This window comes from Orcinus orca, chromosome 3 (genome assembly GCF_937001465.1).
Source record: "Orcinus orca chromosome 3, mOrcOrc1.1, whole genome shotgun sequence".
NCBI lineage: Eukaryota > Metazoa > Chordata > Mammalia > Artiodactyla > Delphinidae > Orcinus > Orcinus orca.
The window spans coordinates 23,099,358-23,124,251 of NC_064561.1; the positions used below are offsets into that span (position 1 = coordinate 23,099,358).

Here is a 24,894-nt window from a genome sequence, read left to right on the forward strand (position 1 = left end):
GAGTCCTGCAGCGCGCACAGGTCCTCAGAGCGCGAGAAGGAGTCGGCCGCGCTGTCCGGGCGCAGCTTCACCGAGTGTTCACGGCCTGAGCGCGGCCTCGGGGACGCTGGCTGCAGACAGGATGCCCACACCCTCCTGTGGGTCCCGGCTCGCCTCCCGGCCCCTCGGGCGCCCACCGCCCGGCGGCTGCGGCCCGAAGACACAGGGCCACGGGCCCCAGCTAGGCCGGGCCCTCCATGCCGCGCTCCGGAGCCCACGCGCGGCCTGGTGTTGGCGCGGGCATCAACGCCCTCCCGAGCCGCGGGGCTGCGGTTTAAGCCTCCGGGCGGGCCCGTGGGGGCGGGGCTCGAGGACTTCTGCGCGCTCGCCGTGCGTCCGCACGCAGACCCGCCTCCCTTGACGACGCGGCCTGAGGAGCAGCACGCAGACCCGCCTCTCCTGACGACGCGGCCTGAGGAGCGGTGTCGGCAGCTTCGAGACTAGGGCAGCGTGAAAGGTAGGAGGTGTGGAGAATTTGGGGTTTCCAAAAAGCGTTTGCTGACTGATCCAAACAAAAGTGAGACATGGTTGTATCAGCGCATTTTAAAAGTAGTTGAACTCCCGCAAAGTGTCTGTGCTCGCCCCGCCCAGGAGAGAGCGTGAACTCCGTGAGGGACACAGGAAAGGCTGAGTGAACGTCTGCCTGTGGTCCCTTACCTGGTGCACGGGTGTGTGAATTTCTGCGGAGAGCTCTTAATTTCTGTCGTTTCTGCTGGCTTGACACGGTGGTTGGCAAACGGTGACGTGTTCCGTGCATTCAGGACATGATCGTGGTTCCTAATAATCACTTTGTTTTGTACTGACACCTTCACAGAGAATTTACTACTGAATATCCACTTTGCAGAAGAGAAAGTGAGGCGTAGGAAGTGAAGTGACTGAGTAAGAGGAAGGACTCAGACAATTGGTGTTAGTAAATTAACCCTGCAAGGAGGCCGTTAGCCTGCGGTGGCTCTAGCGATGCGGCCGCCCACTTAAACCAACCCAAATCTAAGCCTGTCAGCGCCTCAGGGTGACGAACACCGCTGAGGACACCCAGTCACAAACCACCAACTAGGCGTTAAAGCCATAGCAAATCACTGGTTTCCTTGCTTTGCTTCTGCCCTTTTAAAATAAACATCTCTGCAGCTCCTGTGGCTGGAGTGCTCCTCACCTCTTCTGCTTTGTGGTGCGTGAATTGAATGTATTTTTGCGCACATAAAGTGTTAAAATTTTAAATATGCCTCAGTTTGTCTTCTAGGATTGGCCGTAGAAGTTGGATTTGTGTCCAGTTTCTAGAGCAGTGGTCGTCCTCTGGTCAGGCCTTAGGCGTTACGTGTACAACGTTCCTCTTCTACCACCACCTTCTGGATGCCTCCACCCACTACCAGCTCCCACGCATCAGTTCCCCTAGATGTGGTCAGCAATGGCTTTTACATGCAGCGTGCTCACATTATAACATCGCAGACACTCCTCCGTCCTCCAGCCAGTGTGTGAAGTGAAACATTACCATTCCTGTTGAAGAGTCTCTGATGTGACCACTTTCCCAAACACAGCCACTCCCCAGCTGACCCTGGGTAACCACTCTTCTGAACTTGGTCTCCGTCAGTGGCATGGATGTCTTTCTATGTAGGCTACATGTTTAAGTATTCTTAAACTGCATATCGTATTTTATTTTGTTTTCTCTTGTTACTTGCTTTATTTAGCGTTATCTTTGCTAGGTTCATCCATGCTGACACGTAAAGATCTGTCTAGTTCCTGTACTTTCCTCGCTACGTAGGATTCCCATGTAGGGAAATCCAATAATTTATATGTGCATTTTCCTGTTGATGGACATTTAAATTGTTTCGAATTTTAAGTATGATTTCTTTTTAAAAAAATTTTTATATCCTTTTTAAAGGTTACTTTACATTTACAGTTATTACAAAATATTGGCTATATTCCCTGTGTTGTACAATACATCCTTGAGCCTGTCGTACACCCAGTAGTTTACATCTCTCACTTCCCCACCCCTGTATTGCCCCCTCCTCCCCCTCCACACTGGCAACCATTAGTTTGTTCTCTATATCAGTGACTCTCCTTTTTTGTTATATTCGTTCAATTGTTGTATGTTTTAGATTCCATTTATAGGTGATATCCTACAGTGTTTCAGAGTTCAAGACTCTCACGACAGAAGCCAAAAGGTAAGAGCCATTTTACATTGATAAAAAGCATTTTAACTATGTAGAAGCAGAAAATGAAAAGAATGAACTTTGCATTACATTTAATAAAAGCTTAGGGAGATCTTTGTGGTATATTAGTGAACTTATTTGTGGAAATTTAGCCATGTACATTGTGTTGGAGAGGCACCAAGAGTTCAAGAACTCTCACAATTTGAGTACACAATTGCCTTACTTGTAGGCATGGTGGCATCCATTTACATAACAATGATTTGGAGGATGTTGTTTTAGTCAGCTCTTGCTGTGATAATGCTTTGGAACGAATTGACCCAAAACTCAGTTCCATAAACAAGAATTTATTTTTCTTGGACCTATTGGCTAGCTGCAGTGGCTCTCTTTTAGACCTCTAGATGGCTGGTTTTGCTCCGTGTTTTGGGTCAGTTTGAGGTCTGTAACACACATCTTCCTCTGGAGCCCAACTGTGAGGCCGCAGCTCCCAGGCCCTGTCTTCTCACAAAGTTCACTGAAACATAAGAGGTGAGCCCAAGTGCACAAGCCCATTTAAGGCCTCTGCTGCTCATTGAAGGCCATCATGTCTGCTCACACTTCATTGGCCAAAACATGTCACAGATCTAAGCTGTATTTAGAATATGTGTATTTGTTTAAAGTTGGGTGCCCTCACAGAAGAATATTGCATTTTGGACAGTGTTACCTTAGCATTTTCATTGGCATTTGCAAACGTGATAAAGGCTGTGTGCACTTTTTCACCTTTGAGAACTTTCTGAAATTGTGGGACCATTTCTATTGGAAAAGAGGAAGGTACACTTTAGAACTCAACTCTAGTTATGGCATTGTTGGGAGAAGAATTACTGAGATAAGGTCAATACAAGTGAAAGATTTGGGATCACATATTCATCATTAACATTAGCATTCTACAGAACATTCCTGGAGAATTGTGATGCTTGCTTTATGTGATTTCTATCATAAATCATTAGAATTTGACCAAGACACTTCAGTGAAACATACATCATACAGCACATCGCATTTTAGTTTTTCCCACCACTCCACAACTTATCATCAATACTTCACCATAACTCAGAAACAGAAAAAGAAACTGAGTGAGTTCATTGTTAGCAGACGGGCTTCACAAGCAATACTAGTGGAAGTTCTTCAAATGATAGCAGACAGTAACTCAAGCCATAAAAACAAAACAAAGAATGCTGACTAGAGCAGTTGTGTAGGGAATTATAAAAGATACTGTAATTTCAAATTTCTTCTCCTTTCTTCTCTTAACTAATTTAAAAAGTAAGCGCCTAAACAATATGACTATATTTGGATTGTTCTCTATATAACATAAAAAAATCATATATTTGATGATATGGCACAACGAAGGCAGTGAGAACAAAGCTGTGTTAGGATAAAAATGACAGTAGATCATAAGCTGAATCCACAGGAAGAAAGGAAGAGAACCAGAAATGGTAAATAGATTAACCCGACAAACTCAAAAATATTTATTTGCTCAACTTTCTTCTCTAAGCTCTTTGAAAAAATAAGCTTGTGAGAAGTAATTATTATAATAATATGTTGTTAAGTATGTAACATATATAAATGTAATAAAAACAAAAAAGAGGGGAAGGCATACAGCTCTATAAAAGTACAGTTTCTGTTTCTATCTGGAATGAACCTAGCAAAAATCTGAAGAGATTCTGAGATGTATTACATAAGCCCTAGTGCAGCCATTACTCAAACAATGTGGTTAAAAATCATTAAAGGAATTACATGTTACAGTAGAAAATATCTACTTACTATAAAAGGAAACTGGAGGAACAATAACAAAAAAGCAAAAACATGAGACATGTAGAAAACCAAAGGTAGAATGATAGACATAAATAAATCCTACCATATCAGTAATAAAAACTAAATGTAAATGAATTAAACAATACAATCAAAAGGCAGATATTGTCGAACTGGGTATTAAAAAATGTTTACTATAGGAGACACTGCTTGGATTCAAAAGTCTAATGTGTACAAAGTAAAAGGATGAAAAAATATATATCATGCAAATAGCAACCATAAGCATTGCTGAAGTGGCTATACTAATACCAGAAAAAATAGACTTTAAAACAAACAAAAAAGTTACTAGGTATGAAAAGGGACATTTTATGATAAAGAAAGGGAAGATACAAAAATCTTTACCCTATTTGCCCTGAATAAGGTAAAACCAAAATACACGAAGCAGAAAATACCAAAATCCATGAAGAATTGAAGGAAGAAATAGATAATTGCACAACATTAGGTAGAGGCTTCAGTACTCCACAGTCAATAATGGATAGAACAGTTAGGCAGAAGATCAACAACGATATAGAATATTTGGACAAGACTATGAATTAACAAGACCTAATAAATGTTTACAGAACACTCAACCAAACAGTAAAATACTCATCCTGCTCAACCACATGTGAAACGTTTTCCAGCATAGATGACATGCTAGGCTGTAAGAGAAGAGATTGAAACGCACATACATTGCTGGTGGGAATGTAAAATGGTGCGGCCATTTTACAAAACAGCTTGAGAGTTCCTGCAAGTTTTAAACATAGAGTTACCCTATGACCCAGCAGTTCCAGTACTAAATATATACCTAAGAGAAATAAAACCTTATGTCTGCACAAAAGCTTGTACCTGAATGTTCATAGAAGCATATTTCTAAAAACAAAAGGTGGAAATAATTCAAATGACAACTGGATAAATGAATAAACAAAATGTGGAATATCCATACAATAGAATAGCATTCAGCTATAGAAAGGAACGATCTACTGATCCATGTTACAACATAGATGAACCATGATAGCATTATGTAAAGTAAAAGCAGCCACTCACAAAAGATCACATATTGTACGGTCCCATTTATATGAAATGCCCAGAATAGCAAATCTGTAGAGACAGGAAGTAGATGAGTGGTTGTCTAGGGCTGAGAGGGTTGAAGAGATTGAAAAAAGCTTGTTAATGTGTAATGGGTTTTTTGTGGGGGGACAGAAATCTAAAATTGGATTGTTGTGATGCTTACACAAGTCTTTTAGTGGTTACACTGAGAACCACTGAATTGTATACATTAAAGTGTTGAAATTATGGTATGTAAATTACATCCCAATAAAGCTGTTTAAATTATGATAATTTTATATTTATAAATTTGAAAATTCATCGAAAATGACAAATTCTTTAAAAATGCAAGCTAACAAGACTAACCCAAGAAAGAAAACATATCTCAAAAACCTATATCTACTGCAAAAGTTGTTTGTATAATTAAGTACCTTTACAGAAAATGATTTCCAGGGATAAATGGCTTTCCAAGTAAATTCTTCCAAATATTTAGGGAAGAAATATTGGTAATCTTACATAAAAATCTTCCAGGAGACAGAAAAGTATATATTGCTCAAATATTTATAAGGCCAACATAAGCTTCAGATCAAAACTAAAAAGAATATTACAAGAATAGAATCACAGGCCAGTTTCTCTTTTGAACATGCATGCAAAATGTGTAAACAGAAGCACAAACTGTATCCATGGTATGTAAAACAATCATATATCACAATCAAAGTAGCTTTATTCTAGTAATGCAAGGTTGGTTTAATGTTCAAACATGAAACTGATCCCAGGAATGAATTAGAGTGGGAAAAAAAGTCATTTAAAACAGAAGTCTTGGGACTTCCCTGGTGGTCCACTGCTTAGAACTTGGCGCTTTCACTGCTGGGCCCCTGGGGTCCCATTCCTGGTCAGGGAACTAAGATCCTGCAAGCCATGAGGCAGGGCCCCCCCCACGCCAAAAAAAAAAGGGAAAAAAGAAGACAACCAGGAGAAGCACAAGATCGAATAAACATAACAGATAACACCTTATGAAAAGTAGGTGAAGATTATGGAATATTCTAAAATTTTAAAACAAAAAGAAACATTTAAAGATTCAAGAGGATGTGACAAATATTGTACATAGGCAAAAAATAAAATAAAATAAAATATTACGATGATGGGAGCCCAAAAATCCAGATGCCCATGTCCTGTCTCTGAAGATTCTCATTCAATGGGTTATGGATTTCCTCTATGTTTAAAAACCTACAGGTGTTATAAAGCAGAAACTAACACACCATTGTAAAGCAATTACACTCCAATAAAGATGTTAAAACACAACCAAACAAACCTACAGGTGATTCTGATATGATGCACAGACAATGTAAAGCTTCTGCTTTACAGGAAATAATACCAGATTATTTTGTTATTTTATAGTTATAGTAACAGGTTGTACTATTAACCGGTAAGTCTGATGTCAAAATGCACTCCCCACTAGGGATATAAAAGGAACTAATAGTCTGTACGGCTACTTGGTGGCAGCATGCATGTATTGCAAGTGCAATTATTGTAGGAATCCAAATGAGTGGAACATTTTAGAATTGGAAGACTACATACAGATCATCTAGTCAAGCTTCCAACTATTATAGTTGTGAAAACTAAGGCCCATATAAAAGAAATGATTTATCTCCAAAGAGCGTTAGTGAAAGAGTATGAAATTAAAAATATCTCTGAACTTTTAATTTAGTGCTGTTTTTATTAATCTCATGTATTAGCTTAAACTTCAGTGTGACAGATTTGGGATTGAATTCTTGCTCAGATTTACTGATTGCGTGCCTTTTAGTAAGTTACTAAAACACTTTTTTAAAAAAAATAGATTTATTTATTTTTGGCTGCGTTGGCTCTTCCTTGCCATGCGCGGGCTTTCTCTAGTTGCGGTGAGCGGGGGCTACTCTTTGTTACGGTGCGCGGGCTTCTCATTGTGGTGGCTTCTCTTTGTTGCTGAGCACGGGGTCTAGGTGTGTGGGCTTCAGTAGTTGTGGTTCACGGGCTCTAGAGTGCAGGCTCAGTAGTTGTGGCGCATGCTCTTAGTTGCTCCGTGGCATGTGGGAGCTTCCCGGACCAGGGCTCAAACCCGTGTCCCCTGCACTGGCAGGCAGATTCTTAACCACTGCGCCACCAGGGAAGCCCTACTAAAACACTTTTAACTTCGCTTTTCACATATGTAAAATGGTGAGCCTTGGCTGATATAGAATATGAGATAACCTAGCACTGTTCTTAACACATACACGTAGTTAACATTTTTTGGCTCTCATCCCTCTTAAACAGCCTGTATCCTCTTAACAATGAAAGTGTGTTTCAGCTAGCAAAGCACCCCAGAGCTGACCACATTCTGGCAAGAGATATAGGATTCTTTTTCTTGCTGGTGGTTCTTTATACCTGATATTTGAACTGCACTGAAACATGAACATCTCTTGTTTATACTATATTAATGGATTTGATAGATGAATTTTAAAAAGTAATATGCAGGAAAAAAAAGTAATATGCAGGAATTGAGCTGCCTTACTCTCAAGAAATATAATTCGATAGTGGTGGCTAAAACGATAAACAGTGTTTGGACAGGGAGTCCATATTGGATGTGAACTACCTGTACTCCCATTCGTCTATTAAGAATAAATAGAATCCTTTCAAAATCTGTTTTAAAGCGCAGTTATTTCCTTCTGACTCATTTAAGTTACCTGCAAGAAAAAGACAATCTCCTAAATCCTTGCTTAAAAGGCTTTTAATATAAAGCAGATAATTTTTTGCAACATTTCCCAAACTTTTCATTATCAAATTGGCTGAGGCTTTCAACGATTATCATTTCACAACAATATCTCCCTTTTCACCTTTTTTAAAAGAGTTGGCCTCGTAGATGTGCCCTTAAAACAGAGCTTCACTCTCAACTTATTTTAAATTTTGTATTCAAACAGTATGAAGAAAACAGGATCAGGGAATTCAGCCATAGAAGTGAATGGATTACTGATACATGCTACATCGTGGATGCAACTAAGTGAAAGAAGTCAGGCGCGAAAGGCTCTATATTGTATGGTTCCATTTATAGGAAATGTCCAGCAGTGGCAAATCCATACACACGGAAAATATTATACATTAGTGGTTGCCAGGGGTTTGGAAGAGAGGGAAATAGGGAATGACTCCTCAAAGTGGGTGTATGTTTCCTCTTGGGGTGATGAAAATGTTTTGTAGTTGGACAGTGGTGATAGTTGCACAACATTGTGACAGTAGTAAATTCCACTGAATGGTACAGTGAATTGTAAAATGATCAAAATGGTGAATTTTGTGTTATGTTCATTTTACTACAATAAAAAGGAGAAAGAATTAGGGAAAGACTTAGAGTTTGGGAAACTAAGGTGAACTGGTCAAGAAGAAGACAGCTCTACTGTTGAGTGTTCTCTCAGCTCTCCCAGTGCATTAATCCTCAGCAAAAAGTAGCCTGAACTTGTCGATGATAGTCATTCAACACAATCCAGGGAAAAGTAAATAAAATAAAACCCAACTCTTCTTCTTTAGCACATCTATGAAAGGTTAACTTGCTGCTCAGCCACGTGGACATTCATGAAATCGTTTCACTTTAGGTGTCCTCTACTTCAGTACTTTACTCACAGCTCATTCACACATGTAGGCAACAGCATTCCTTAATTCGATGGAATCTGCAGTGCTGGTTGTGATCGGTCTCATGAAAAGCAAAGGAAAGGAGGAAAAAGCCTCCACATTGACTTGGTGGTCTTGACGAAATGGATGCAGAAGACAGCTTGAGTGTCAAACTGGAAACTGTTATTTTCCTTTTCCTTTTCTTTTTATCTTTCCTATCAGGTCGTCTGCCCACTTCCCACCCCCTTCTCTCAAACAGGAAAGACACTAATTAGCTGTTTTTTTGTGTTTTTGGTAAAACACCTATTGTTTTGCGTTTCTTGTTGTTCGGTGAACATTATTGTTTTTACTGCCAAATGAGCTTCAGTGGTTGATGTAGGGGGTCTCTTGGGAACTTAACTTTTTCCAGTTTAAGTGGAAAAGCTTTTTTGTTTGAATTGGCTTTTACTGGGTGCTTCAAGGTTTGCTCTTGGCTCTTTGAAGGGGGACTGAATAGCACTGTGTTTCCTTTGAGGTTCCAATGAAGAAAGGATCCTATGTCTTGGGCACTTTTTGTTGATTTTGCTGTGTGTCCTCTCTAGTAGCCAGAGGCAGATTCCAGGAAAATGACATATAAATGAATATAAGTAATCTAATATGTTTACAGTTTGCTTTGGCCATACTCCTGGTCTTACTCTACCTGTAGCAGATGGCTTTAAAGAGCATTAGCTATGTATATATTAAAAATAATATAAGTATACCAATATTAAATATTATATTGATGTATAAGTGTAATATACTAATATTTATATTAGTGTATAACAATTATGTATTATATTAATATATATTTTTGCCTAGCATATATTATATACAAAATATATGAGTAATGAAATGTATTTCTATGGTTAATATGTTCATAATATTAATATGATATATCCTGTAATATTGATTATAAAACAATTATATCATAATATATAAATATATAATTATTATTATCTGATGTAATACACTATAGTTAATATATTCTATATAACACAATATATAATGTATTAGTATAATTGTATTATATAATATAAATATAATACATATATAAAACTATATATCTTTTAGTTATACATTACACATACGAGTATGTATAGCTATTTATAATTTTATTGACATAGGAATCTGGTCATCATAACAATTGATGTAAAAATATGCAATATTTTCAATCAAATGGGCCTTAACCTCACTACCTACACATAAGTACTTTTAAAATCTTGAACCCTGTCTAACTCATGCTTCCATATCTCTCAACCCGCTTTTCTACACATGCACGTAGACACACATTTATACACGATATATATGTATACTACCAGTTTTCAGTTCAATGTATATAAATATATAATATATAATTATATTCCTGTCTATGTATACAAATATAAATCAAAGGTATGTGTATAGGTATGTATTTCATATGTTTATATAAATGTACAAATAATGTATGTGTATATAAATACATGACTGTATACATACATACACAGAAATATACTTATTTAAACAAAAGGGACCTAAATATAGTTCTTTAAGAATAAAAAGTTATGTCTCACTGTTTCAATAACAGTTTATAGTTCTCTACTGTATGTGCTTCTATAATTGTTATGAACATTTTGCATTTTTGTTGAATGTTGTTTTAATTTTTTGCCTTTTTTTGTTTTTTGTTTGTTTTTTTTTTTTGGTACGTAGGCCTCTCACTGTTGCGGCCTCTCCCGTTGCGGAGCACAGGCTCCGGACGCACAGGCTCAGCGGCCATGGCTCACAGGCCGAGCCGCTCCGCGGCATATGGGACCTTCCTGGACCGGGGCACGAACCCGTGTCCCCTGCATCGGCAGGCGGACTCTCAACCACCGTGCCACCAGGTAAGCCCAGTTTTTTGCCATTATTAATGAAGTTCTGAAGAATACGGTGGGCAAGATTACTTGAAAAACTCTCCTAACAGAAATGGGTTAGGTATGCTAGGTTAAATGTACACAACTTATTTTTAAGTGCGTGGTTGATTTTGGAAGTGTGCAGTCGAAATGTCCAGGACCCATGAAGGAAGGGTGGTCCATGTGTGAGAGTGATAGCTCTATTAAGAGTGGATTGAAGATCTTGATAGCTTAGAACAGAAGCTGGAACTCCTGTTTTTATGGAGCCAAATGGCAAATATTTTAGGCTTTGTAGACCAAAGAGGCAAAATTGAGGATATTATTTAGGTACTTAGGTAACCATTTAAAATGCTACCAGTTAAAATGTGAAAATTATTCATAGCTCATAGGCCATAAAAAATAGGCAGCTGTCTGGATTTGGAATACAGGCCGTAGTTGAATGACACACCTGGTATAGAGACTTGTTTTTAAATGGCCATGACCACATGGGAGGCAGGAGGTAAGACTCCATCCCTACTAGATGGGAAGTTAGAACTAAACCTACCTATCCCTGGCTTCACCTTTAATGAAAGGGTGTGCCAGGAGAAAAAAATATCTGCTGGCAAAGGGAGACTAAGAGCAAATTCTCTTGGCCTCTGCTCTGGGTAGGAAACAGGTAGGAAATCTTGAGAATTCTGAACCGCAGATCTGTGTTCACAGTGTTTGGGTTGCAAATTTATTTGCGGTCTTGCAAACAGAAGCTAAGAAATTAACTTACAATGCTCCCAAATCGGTGGTATTCCAAACACAAAACTAAACCCTTTCTGGAGAGGTAGACCTTCAACACAGGCCTGTAGCGTTCCCACAGATAAAGTTTAGCTAAACGTGAGCTCATGATCTAAATTTACACAATAATGAAGAAATCAGCTACAAGTGGAGAGAATCAGCAAAAACAATCAATTCCAGAATTAAATTCCCAAGGCCATCCATCAGATGTTGGAATTATCAGGTGCCAGGCAGAAAATATACATAAAACTAGAAGTGAAACAAGGAGCAAGGATGTTTTAAAAGACTGGGTAGGATCTTTCAAACATTTTTAAAGTACATGTCATTGATAAAGCTAAACACTCGAAGGTCGTGTAATACAGCAGATTAATCGTGGAGAAGAGTGAAATTATGCTGTTTTTAAAAATATGGCAGATCAGATTTCCTGCCTAATTATATAAGTTGATTTATCTTAAAAAATACACAGTATTTTAAAGATTTATTGGCTGTAAAATAAGTTAAGGGTATTTCAAAGGGCTTCTCTGCAAAGAGAAGTGAGAAGTAGCAAAACACAGAAAGTTGAGGGGAAAAAATGTCAATATATACATTGCTATAGGGTGAACTAAACCTTAGGCCAGCAACTATGAGGAGGAGCTGACCCTTAGATACGTACAACTAAACTGGAACCTTCAAAAAGTTCAACTATTTATAAGTAAAAAGAGTTATTAAAATTAATAACCAAGTGTTTTAATTGACATCAGAAGAGTAAAACAATAAACCCTGAGAACATAGAAAAATAGACAATAAAGATATGAGCAGAACTTAATAAAACAGAAAAAAGTATAAAATTGAGGTGATTTAGTAAGTCAAAAGAATATTCTTTGAAAAGATTTAAAAAAACAAACTTTGATTAAGCAAAACAAAAACGTAAGTAAACAATATACAGAAAGAATCAGGACAGTGTTATAGCAGAGAGTACAAACAGAGAATATATGAAATACCAGTAAATTTGAACATTTCTGTAAAGTGGACAATTTCCTAGCTCCTAAAGTTTACCAAAACTGACACAAGAGGAAATTTGTAGCTGGAGTTCTTGCACCAGTAAAGGAATTAAGTCAATAGTTTACAAGCTTTCACCAAGAAAATACCAGACCCGGCCAGATCATTTGGGAGGTGAATTCTATCCAACTTCTGTTAAACAGATAACATCAATATTAACAAAGAAAAACTTCTAGAGAGTAGCAAAGGAAGAATGCTTCTTTATTCATCTTATGAAGTCTATATAATCCTAATACTGAAAATACATTAGGACTGTAAGGAAAAAGAAATTTACAGGTCAAATTTACTTGTAAATATAAAAGGAAAAATTTTAAACTATGATATTAGCTACCCACGTTCACTAGAGTAAGAAAAAGCATGAGCAAGTTAGGTCATCCAATGAATGAAAAGGTAGTTTAATGTCAAGAATATATATCAATAGATTGAAATCACCACATTTTATTTCTTTCCTCTGTCTCTTTAAAAAATTGCTAAGTACTTATATTGATCTCTCTTGTACTAGGCACTGTGCCAAGTCACTTACATATTTACTCCTTTAAACCTTCTATCATCCCTGGGGGAAAGTTCTATTTTGCTTCCATTTCTTAGCTAAGACTCTAACCCCCAGGAAAGTAAAGCAACATTTGTAAGTTTTTGTGGATGGTCAGTGACGGGACCAGTACAGGAACATCCAAAGTCTGTGCTGGGAAGCAGTGCCCCATGTTGACACTCACATTACAGACGAAAGGAAAGGAACCATGCACTTACCATATAGATTAAATCTCACATTATAGGTTAAAGGAAAGGAACCATGCACTTACATTATAGATTAATACCCACATAACAGGTTAAAGGAAAAAGAAACATGTGCTTCTCTCAAAAGTTGTAAAGAAGGCATATCCATTTCTAAATATATTTCCCAATTTCTTTTGCTTGTTTTCTGACCTTTGTAGTGCATTTTGCCATGAGGAAAATTTTAATTCTTATATAATAAAATGTATCCTTTTTTCTTTGTATCTTAGAAAGATATTCCTCATGAATAATTTATTTCAAGTCTCCCAGGTTTCTGATACTTTTACACTTTCATTATTTTTTAACTTTTAACTAGTTGCTGTATCTAGAATTTAGTAATTCTATGATAGCTATATTTTCCCACTTTTGTTGAATAATTTTTGCTACTGATCCAAAACGTGAATTTTATTTTAATCTCAATTCCCTTATATCTTGCATCTAATTTTAAGATGCTTCCTATTCCACTGGTTGTTTTGTCTATCTAAAACAAAATGCTACCTTAAAAATAATGTAATTATAATATAATAAATGTCATTAGTAAACATAATACAATATATAATAAATAGCATAATATAAAATAACAAAATATAATTTACCATATAACAAGGTCAAAGGAGAGCAAAAGTATACAATCACTTGAAATATCCCCCAAAAGATATTTTATAAAATTCAATATTCATTTGTAATTTAAAAGAAAGAGTAAAATAGGGATTGATGAATGCTTCCAAAATAAGAAGAAATTATATGTCTAAAAGAGAAAGAGGTAAGTGATAGACTTTAGTAACACTGGCAATAAATGCAGGACAAGATGAGGATGCCTGATATAATGTTAAAGAAAAAGTATTATGTAACATTGTGTTTGCAGCACTGATGAGTTCAGTGAAAAGAGAATCTCATAGAAAAGAGTATCTCGTTCTTCTTAATGTATGTACACTTGTCCATTGCATGAGCATAACAGCTTATTTAACCAATATGTTACTGATCTGCATCTGGATTTCTAGGTTTTCATGGAATTTTATTATGCACAGTTGCTTCAAACACTAGGACTTCCTCTTATGTTTATATCTTTTGAAAGAAACAATATCTCCACAGATGATTTATCTGTGCTGGCTACTAGCTGACTTTGGGTACTTCTCTGTTCTTCCCTTTACCTTCCTAGTCAATATGAAAAGGGAAGGCAAGAAGGTCTCCTGTTTAGAGACTGTAAATGTAGGTCTTGGTGATAAAGTCTTGGTGGTAAAGGCTAAAAGTATTAACCCAGAACAAATGTTTTTCCAGCTGTAACTGTGTGTGATTCCCTTGGCTTGATTCCATAGAGGATGTAAGACAAGACTGTAGAATCTGCCCTCAAAGTGCTTCCAGTAGGATGAGCTAAGTCAAGTATGGTGGCATATCTAATTCAAGACAAACTATATAACATCTCCTTTTCTCTCCTGGCAAAACTTGGTGGTGTGAATGTAGAAGTCACTGTATGCTTTAAATTAAAGCAACACAATAAATCTTGTATTGGAAGGTGCTTATTCTGGTCTCTTTGTGGAGACGAATTGGAAATTGTCTAGAAGAAGGAAAATTAGGTTAACCGAAGTTAAACTCATAAATAATTGAGCATTAATTAAATATCTGTGGTCTATGTTTCTCTTTGATCATAATTTCTCCCAATTTATAGACCTCTTTGATACCTGATTAATCCTTGTCAAAGATGCAGTTAACAATGATTATTACTGTGTATTAGGTTTTGCCTGGGCCCTGAAGAAACTATCCTAAATCACCAGCTATGATTGTCACTTGATTTCCTCACAGAGAACAATCAGAACTCCTTGTCTTAAGTGGCTTGGGATGTGAAACTAGTTAGTCTCTTAGATACTGTTAGAGGACCCTACAGAGCCCATTGGTGAAAGTTTGGAAAACACTGGGCTTCTTAAGATTGATTCTTGTAGTGCTTCAGGAAAGATCACTGAACCAAAAGGATAACGGTGTTTCTGGTTCTGTTGTTAGTGTTCTCCATGGAAACATTGCTGAAGCTTCTGGACTCAATTTCCTTCCCCATGTGTGAATGTCACTGAAAATATCCAACTCCATTCTATCCCCATGTAACTTCAGAAACTAAGCAAAATAAAGACTCAAAATTCATTTCAACTAATGAAATGAATATATAACATAGAATGGAACTGGGAAAATACCTGGTTTAAATTCTGGAAAGTACCAACTATACAATTCTGGATAAGTTGCTTCATCTTGCTTAGTCTAATTTAATGCCCATCTCACAGGATGTTATGATGATTAATTTAATATCTTTGTATAACGTACAGTGTTATGTAATTTCTTCCTGTTTTTCTTGAGTAAATTCATATCCTTAAGCAACTCACTGTAAACAGTAGTTACTTACTTGCTTAAGTTACTCTTATCTTCTATTATCAGCTGAATTGTGTCCTGCTCAAGTTACTATGTGGAAGTCTTAACCCCCAATACCTCGTAATATGACTGTATTTGGAGATAAGGCCCTTAAATAGGTAACTGAGGTCAAATGAGGTCAAATGGGTGGGCTCTAATCCAATATGACTGGTGTCCTTATAAAAGGAAAATATTAGGACACAGACATGCACAGAGAGAAGACCATGTGAAGACAGAAGGAAAACATGGCATCTACAAACCAAGAAGAGATACTTGAGAAGAAATCAATCCTGCCGACACCTTATGTCAGATTTCTAGCCTCTAGACCTGTGAGTGAGTAAATTTCTGTTGTTTAACCTCCTCAGTCTCTGGTACTTTGTCATGGCAGCTCTAGGAAACTAATACAACTTTTTATGGCCTCCTTGTCTCATGTTGAAAGTTCATTATTTGGCATCATAGCTAGGAAACAAAAATATCATCTACATTCCTTGTTGTAGTCTTTCTTCCCCATTCTCATTGCTAGTAATTTCCATATTTGGGTCTGTTTTCTGTGCCTTGTAAATAGAACGTTACGCTCATTTCTGGTCTTACTGCTAATATACGGTAAATGTGCAGATACCGAATAGATTTTGGAGAAGTGCAGCATATAGTTGGTACATGTGTGTATGTGTGTGTATTCATATAATTTATACTTTTTCTCTATTTTCTTCCTTTGGTGTGAGCTAAGATTCTCTGCTTTTGTGACAAGTACTCCTGAATACTAATCCCTGAATTTAATTCACCAAAAATTGCCAAAAATAGTAATAATATGGGGAAAGAGAGAGTGATAGAGGGAGAAGAACAAACAGGCAAGGGCAGTACTGTGAATTATTAGGGTCTTATAATAAGATTATGTTAGTCTAGAGGAAATGACCGTAAATATCATCAGTGAGCCCAGTTGGTCTTTACTGACTGCTAGACACATCCCTGAGTTCTGTTCTTAGTCTCCAACTGTATGATTACTACTGTCTGGAAGTATTATTTGAACAACTAAAGTCACTTAATGGAAAAGGAATATGTCTTTAGAGAATCAACAGTAATTTTTCTATCTGATTAAAAAGGACTGTTGACTGTCTGGAAACCTCAGTCATATTTGTAAGCAGGAAAGCATTGGCTATTAAAAGTGGATGATGTAAAGAGATGAGCAGAAACTTTGGCGATAGGTATACCTGGATTTAATTCTCACTTCTACCGCTTGGTAGCTGGATAGCCTTAGGCAAGTTTCCTACCTCCCTGAAATTCACTTAATTCAGTCTGTAAAATGGCATAATAACTTATTATAGCATCCTTTTAGGAATTTTAAATCAGTTATTGAAATAAAAGTACACAATATATAGACAAGTATGGATTCCTCAATAGGTGTTTGACCTTTCATTTCTCCAGTATCCCACCCGCATCAAATAAAGAAAAATACTTTTTAAAATTTACGAATATTTCATTGTTGTAAAGTTAAAGCCATAAAAATAATCAAGTGGCCTACTATCATACTGTTAGAAGAAAAAAAAAAAAAGGTGTTCATGAGAGTTCCATATTAGAATACAAGTTTTCCTTAGGCACCTGTTTATGTATGCTATTCTGCTCTTTACAATAAATAATTAAATTTAAAAGACTTAATTCCTCACTTTTAAGACCTTATTAGTTTACAAATTACATATTGACCTATGCTAAATTTTATACCGACCCATGCTAATGAATTCAGTACAGAAAACAAAAAACACTGCACTAAAGCAAATTGTATATATATATTATATATATATGTATATATAAAATATATATACATATATATATCTTAAATGCATTTATATCCTACCGTGTCTCATAAAGCATTGTGGTAACTCACCGGAATACAGACAATCAAATATAATGGCAAAAGCACTTAATATAAACAGTGCCAAGGAAACATAGAAGATGAAGAAAAGATGAGGGAAATGTGAACAGGAGGACGTGTAGTTAATCGAGTTGTATGTTTTGACCCTAAGCTTCTCTGTGTGGGGACTTCCCTGGTGGCACAGTGGTTGGGAATCCTCCTGCCAGTGCAGGGGACATGGGTTCGGGCCCTGGTCTGGGAGGATCCCACATGCCGCGGAGCAACTAAGACCATGCGCCACAACTATTGAGCCTGTGCTCTAGGGCCAATGAGCCACAACTACTGAAGCCCGCGTGCCACAACTACTGAAACCCCAGCTCCTAGAGCCCATGCTCTGCAACGAGAGAAGCCACAGCAATGAGGAGCCCGCACACCACAATGTAGAGTAGCCCCCACTCGCCCCAACTAGAGAAAGTCCATGTGCAGCAACAAAGACCCAACACAGCCAAAAATAAATAAATTTATTAAAAAAAAAAGATTCTCTGTGGATAAAACAACATGTAAATAATTGGTTACAAAGCCACATTATTTGAAGGTGCCAGACTGCACATTAACAGTCTGACACAAAGGGACAGCACAGGAAAACTATTCAAAGATAAAGATTTTTAAATCTTTGCAGTTTGAAACCTTTTAGGGCAAGTATAATGAGCTCGACACACATTTCAACACTCAACATGTTAATCGCATGTTCAAAGCATGTCTCAAAGTCATTGGAAATAGTTGCTGTCTCTGTCTCTGATATGTAAAACAGATCTGTGATGTGTAAAACTCAGGAGGTATTGATATCCACTTTTTGGCATCTGAACAGGAAACAAAGTTGTTTCGCAGTGATAATAAAGAATGAAGTAAATGCACCAGTCAAATGAAAGACAAAGTACTGAGGGAAACGAATCCAACTAAATTCTGGTGACCTGGGGCCTACGGTTGTACACACTGCATGGAAATACCCCAGCCGCCTACTGGCATAGGAGGAAGGGTACTGCTAAGCCCATCACAGTATAATCCTTTTAAATGTCCCTTTCAAGGTTGTCTCCACTCAACACTGAGTATAGGAAATCTTCCCATCAGGCAGAAACACTGGCTGCGCAATGATTGACCAAGAAATTAACACACTAATGAATAAATGATGCTAATTTATTTCTATCTCTGACAACGGGAAACAGCACACACTCTGTGTCAATGATATGTCCTCTTTCCCACTTTTCTAAATGGTCAATTATGTTTTTCCCTTCATTGCTTTATATCATGTGTGGCAGGCATGATGGGAAATGGCTACCAATGGTTCTGTTATTGATTTCTACCTTCCTTTCACTGTGGCTAAAGAAGATACTTTGTATGATTTCAGTTTCTTAACAATGTATTGGTACTTGTATTGTGGCGTAACATATGGTCTTTCCTGGAGAATGTTCCATGTGTACTTGAGAAAAATGTGTATTCTGCTGTTGTTGAGTGGAGTGATCTATATATGGCTGTTAGGTTTAGTTGGTTAAATGTGTTATTCAGTCCCCCTACCTCTCTACTGATCTTCTGTCTAGATGTGTTATCCATTATTGAAAGCAAGGTATTGATCTCCAACTATGATTTTAGAACTATCTATTTCTTCCTTCAATTCTGTCAATGTCTGCTTCACATATTTGGGGATTGTTTGGTACATATATGTTTATAGTTGTTATATCTTCTTGATAGATTGAACTTGTTATCAACATATAGTGGCCTCCTTTTCCTCTTGTGATAGTTTTTGATTTAAAGTTTATTTTGTGTGATATTAACGTAGCCATCCCAGATCTATCTTCCTTCCTTCCTTTCTTTTTCTCTCTCTCTCTTTCTTTCTTTTTGTTACTATTTGCATGGGATATTTTATTCTGTGCTTTAACTTTCAACTAACTTGTGTCTCTTGAAATCAAGTGAGTTTTTTGCGGGCAGCATATACTTGGATTATGGATGTTTTTAAAGTCCATTCTGCCAATATTTATCTTTTTATTGGAGAGCTTAATCCACTTACTTTTTCAAAAATTACTGATGAGGAAGAACTTAATTCTGTCTGTTTCCTGGTTGTTTTCTGTATGTCTTATGCATTTTTGCCCTTCATTTACTCCATTACTGACTTCTTCTGTGCTTAGCCGATTTTGTTGTAGTGAACTCTTGATTCCTTTTTCATTTCTTTTTGCATATAGTCTATTGATATTTTCTTTGTGGTTATCAAGAAGATTACATTCACCCTTCTAAAGTTCAACCAATATCATTTGAATTGAAACCAACTTCAATAGCACACAGAAACTCTGTTCCTCTACAGTTCCATTCCTCCTCCTTAAATTATTGTTGTCACAAATTACACCTTTATACTTTGTGAGCCCAATAACATGGATTTATGATTATTTTATGCATTTGTTTTTTCAATCATGTAAGAAATAAAAAGTAGAGTTACAAGCCAGTAGCACAATACTGGCTTTAGTATCTGCCCATATATTTATCTTTACTGGAGATTTCTATTTCTTTATACAGCTTCGAGTTGCTGGCTAGTGTCCTTTCATTTCAACCTGAAGGTTCAATTTAGCATTTGTCATAGGGCAGTGTTAGGAAGTTGTAAAACAAACGCCCTCAGCCTTTGTTCATCTGGGAATGTGTTAATTTCTCCCTAAGTTTTGAAACCAGTTTGGCCAAATATAGAATTCTTGGTGGACAGTTTTTTTCTTTCAGCACTTTAAATATGTCTGGCCTCTTGCCTCCATGGTTTCAGATAGGAAATTAGCTATGAATCTTTTTGAGGATCCCTGCTTTGTAACAAATTTGTTTTTTCTTTCTCCTTTGGGAGTAAAGATTCTTTCTCTGTCTTTTGGCATCTGAGAGTCTGATTATACTGTTTCTTGTTGTGGCGTTCCTTGAGTTTCTCTTAGTCCTGAAATCAGGCAAAGATTTACAGCAACCAAACACATACTGAACCAGGGAAGAGGCAATTTGAAAATGGCAGGAAAGCTTTGTGGCATTTTTACTTGCCCTTGCCCCATCTACTGTTAGTGTAGTGATGGTCTTAAAGTGGTGGGGTCTTAATGCAGTGATAGTCTTAAAGTAGCAGCAGACCATTCGTAGTATGGGGCCCTCAATCCTGCTTCAGGAGGGAGCAGAAGAGCCCATACTCTCGGATTATTATGTGTATCTGTTCTAACCTGTCTGGGAGCTACCTGAAGGACTGACACAAGATGCTTATCTCTGTCTTAGCTAACCTGGAACACAGTCTGGAAAAGCAGCGGTCATTGCTCAAAAAAAGTGCAAGGTGAACTGACAAAGCACAGATGGCTGGGGCAGAAGACTGTGCATTGAAATACAATAGACCACATAAGATGCAGGAGCAAAAGTTGGGGGAGATTCTTTGGGAACTTAGAACATACAAAAAGTACACATGTGTCCAGAGAAATTAAGAAAGCCACATGCATACTCAAGATAAGATGCATGTTCTGAAAACACCAGAGGAGTCTCTAAGCTTTTACCATGGGCTGAGCCCTGAACTCAGTGCAGGTCAGCTAAATGTTGAAGGAGTGATCCAGCAATCTGCACAATGGGGAGAGGTGTGTGGTTTTGAGTGTGCATGTGGATGTGCTTGTGTATATTTGTTTTTGTTTGTCTTAGGTGCAGGAATTCAAGGACATCTCTGTCAAAACATTAGCTAAACATGAACTAAAGGAACAGAGACTTCAGTGCCTACATACGATAAGGAGTACACTCATTGCAAAACTAGTTTGGAAAGGTCCCTAAACAAACAGACTACTACAGCCTTCAAAAATCAAAAGCCCAGAAAACCCTGGGAAAGTGGGAGAATCTGATTTCCATAGACACCACATTACAATATTTGAAAGCCAAATGTTCAACCAAAAAACTCACAAGGTATACAAAGACATGGAAAAGTATGGTCCATTTAAGAAAACAAATTAATTGATGAAACCATCCCTAAGGAAGCCCAGACTTTTCTCCATTGCATATTCTTGCCTCCTTTGTCATAGATTCATTGACCATAAGTGCATGGGTTTCTTTCTGGGCTCTCTATTCTGTTGCAGTGATGGATGTTTTTGTGCCGGTACCATACTGTTTTGATTACTGTAGGTTTGTAGCACAGTCTGAAGCCAGGGAGCATGATTCCTCCAGTTGTGTTCTTCTTTCTCAAGACTGTTTTAGCTATTCAGGATCTTTTGTGTTTCCATACAAACTTTAAAATTATTTGTTCTAGGTCTGTGGAAAATGCCCTTGATATGTTGATACAGACTGCATTGAATGCGTAGATTTCCTTGGGTATGATGGTCATTTTAACAATATTAATTCTTCCAATCCGTGACCATGGTATATCTTTCCAGCTGTTTGTGTCATCTTTCATTTCTTTTATGAGTGTCATATAGTTTCCTGGGTACAGGTCTTTTACCTCCTTAGGCAGGTTTATTCTTATGTATTTTATTCTTTTTTATGCAATTGTAAATGGGATTGTTTCCTTAATTTCTCTTTCTGATAGTTCACTGTGAGTGTATAGAAATACAAAATTTATATATAGAAATCTGTTGTATCCTGCAAATTTACCAAGTTCATGTTTGAGCTCGAATAGTTTTTTGATGGTGTCTTTCAGATTTTCTATGTATCATGCCATCTGCAAACAGTGACAGTTTTACTTTTTCCTTTCCATTTTGGAGTCCTTTTATTTATTTATTTTTTCTTGTCTGATTGCTGTGGCTAGGACTTCCAAAACTCTGTTCAATAAAAGTGGTGAGAGTGGGCATCCTTGTCTTGTTCCTGATCTTAGGGGAAATGCTTTCAGCTTTTCACCATTGAGTATGTTAGCTATGGGCTTGTCATATATGGCCTTTATTATGTTGAGGTATGTTCCCTCTATGCCCACTTTCTGGAGAGTTTTTACCATGAATGGATATTGAATTTTTTCAAAAGCTTTTTCTGCATCTATTGAGATGATCGTATGGTTTTTAGGCTTCAGTTTGTTACTGTGATGATAAGAGACCTAAGACAGCTACAGAGGCTAGGTGACCTTTCCTTCCCTGAATGGGTAGGTATCCTTGTTCTGCCTTCTAACTGAGTTAGTATCTGAGTAAACAACTGCCAGGTGTCATTTAGTTCACAATACACTGCTGTGGCAATATAGAAATGAATTTGCCTAAGTCATTTGGCTTTTCTCAATTATAGTAAATGAATATACTGAATGAATACTTCAACTTAAGGAAATGTTCTTAAAAATATATTAATGTAGACAACTTCAGTGGAGAACTGAAATCAAAACAAAACATTCAGGTAAAGGGTTGAAATAAAAGTACACTCAGTTGTATCCAGTTTCCTCTTGTAAATTTCTCTTTTTAATTTGAGTGGACAGTCACTTGAGAATATCTGACTTGGGGCTAAGGAAATCTAAGCCTTCTTGGCCACACTGTATTCTCTTATGTCATTTACTAAAGACACCAGTTGGGTTGCTGAAGAAAGCGTGGGAAAAATCAATCCCTCACATCCAAAGGGCGGCTCTTGAAAATATGTGTGTTGTTGTAGTTATTTTGCTCTTCTGGCCTCAGAAGTTCTAATCTTAACCTTAGCCCCTCATGGAGAGAGACTTTGTAAACCAATTCCCACATTACTCATTATGTGACTGTTGAAAAAGAGCAACCCAGCTCTTTTCCTGTGCTTTCAACCAGTTATCTTCTTCTAAAATCTGTTTGGATTGTTATACCTTAATCTTGCCTGGCAAGGGACTTATGGGAAGGTTCTTATTGTTTGAAAGTTTGGTGCCAGTATCTGCAAAGAAAGAAGAAAGATGTGTTTATGAAACATCCCAATAGTGAAGGTGTGTGAAAGCAACTTTTGAAAAAGTTAATCTGTCAGAGTTTAGCCGTATTATTACATTTTGTTTTATTCATTGAAAATAAATAATTATCAATGAATCCTTTCCAGATTTTCTAGTTTCCCAAAGTTCCCTGTATTCACATTCTAAGAGGAAAAATGGTATTTTAAGTCACTGCTCTCCACCTTATATTATTTATAATCACTCCTCGTGACCTCTTCCTTCCAAGAAACTTGATCCTGAGAAGTGTCCTTTGTTTGTCTTTGTGGAATAAGTGATGAGGATGCATCCTGGAGACCTGTGAGATGTTTAACTTGTGGCATAATGAAACTAGGAGAGTTCTGGAAAGATCTGGAAAGGTGGCTGGTAGAGTGTGGTCAGATGTGGTGGGAGAAGAGAGACATACAGAGAGAGGGAGAGGAAATTTTCAGAAGGAGAAAATGAAACAAATAATTAAATAAGTTTTGTTGTGTGGTGTGGGACGCAAGCCTTTCTCTCCCCCTTTCCTTCACAATGTCTTTGTTAAAGACTGTGTTTTTCATTAGTTTCACTAAGATAGGATTTGCTGTTTTGTTTGGATACTGAGAATGGGCCCATGGAAACAGTTACATTTGGGTTATCTCTGACTGTCTTTAATGAAGAACATAAATATTGGCCACACTATCCATGCACATGCTATCACCATGCCTTTTTTGTTCTCTGTTCATATATCTAAGTCCTCTTCTTTCTTTAAGGTCAATCTCAAATCTCATCTGAAATGTACATTTATTGATAGATTCAACCCATAATGAACTGTCCCTTCTTTGTCCTCCTTAGGCTCTGATTATTTACAAAAACTCATTTTTGAACTTAGAAACTGTCCAATATGATATATTAGTTATTTCACCAGCATATGTTATATCCTCAACACAATTATACGCTTTTGTGGGGCTGGGATCATACATTCTGTAATTTTTCTCAGTACTTACACTTACTTTGATAAAAAGCGCATTCATTCATCTAAACATCATTTATTGGGTGTTAATTAAATATCTCAACTCAGTAAATATTGTTTGAATGAATGCATGCATGAATGAGGGAGTATGCAATAGGTAGCCTAATGTACCGCCCAATGTGAGAAAACCAAAAACATAAACACAAAAGCAAGCCAAAAAGTGGACCAGGACTTTCTGTAAAATATCCTGCTTTTTGTTGGATGATGCCATGAAAATCAAGATGCTCCTGAAAGGTCTTAATAGCTGACCAAGAATAGTAAACAATTGAAATTCTCTCAGGCTTCTTCAACCCTATCACTGGACACATTTATACCTCTCAGGAGTGGTATTAAAAGAAGAGATTAATAAAGCTTTTATAGATGAGTTGATAAATCTCTAAATATTTAAGTCTTCATTGCCTGCTAGGTTTTCTCTATTTTGGGTTTCCAAAAGATTTCAATAAACCACAGGATAATTAAAAATTAGACATTATCTTTCTTACCTTGATGTTTTTTGATGGTAAACACCTTTTTATTGTCTCCATAGTGCTGCCTAGTTTCCACCAGTACAGTACTTAAGTGAATTTTGCTCTGGATGTTGAATATTACTTAAATAACTAAAGTAACTTCCTCAGAATTATTATTCTATTCTGGTTAGGATACTATCTGCTCTGGTTTCTTAA

The 24,894-nt window shown here is 37.1% G+C and overlaps 1 long non-coding RNA gene and 1 pseudogene across 3 annotated transcripts in view; one reads left to right on the forward strand and one right to left on the reverse strand.

Moving 5' to 3' along the window:
• LOC125963833 (UDP-N-acetylglucosamine--peptide N-acetylglucosaminyltransferase 110 kDa subunit-like) overlaps positions 1 to 24,894 on the forward strand; it is a 179,860-nt pseudogene that overhangs the window by 137,875 nt on the left and 17,091 nt on the right.
• The window catches only part of LOC125963859 (uncharacterized), an 83,780-nt gene that overhangs the window by 54,350 nt on the left and 4,536 nt on the right, over positions 1 to 24,894 (reverse strand). For 2 of the 3 annotated variants that reach the window (XR_007476281.1, XR_007476279.1), the window contains exon 2: positions 17,865 to 23,192. This is a non-coding gene — a long non-coding RNA (uncharacterized LOC125963859). Of the gene's footprint in view, positions 1 to 17,864; positions 23,193 to 24,894 lie in introns of those variants that run through there. The other variant, XR_007476280.1, reaches the window with a different exon arrangement.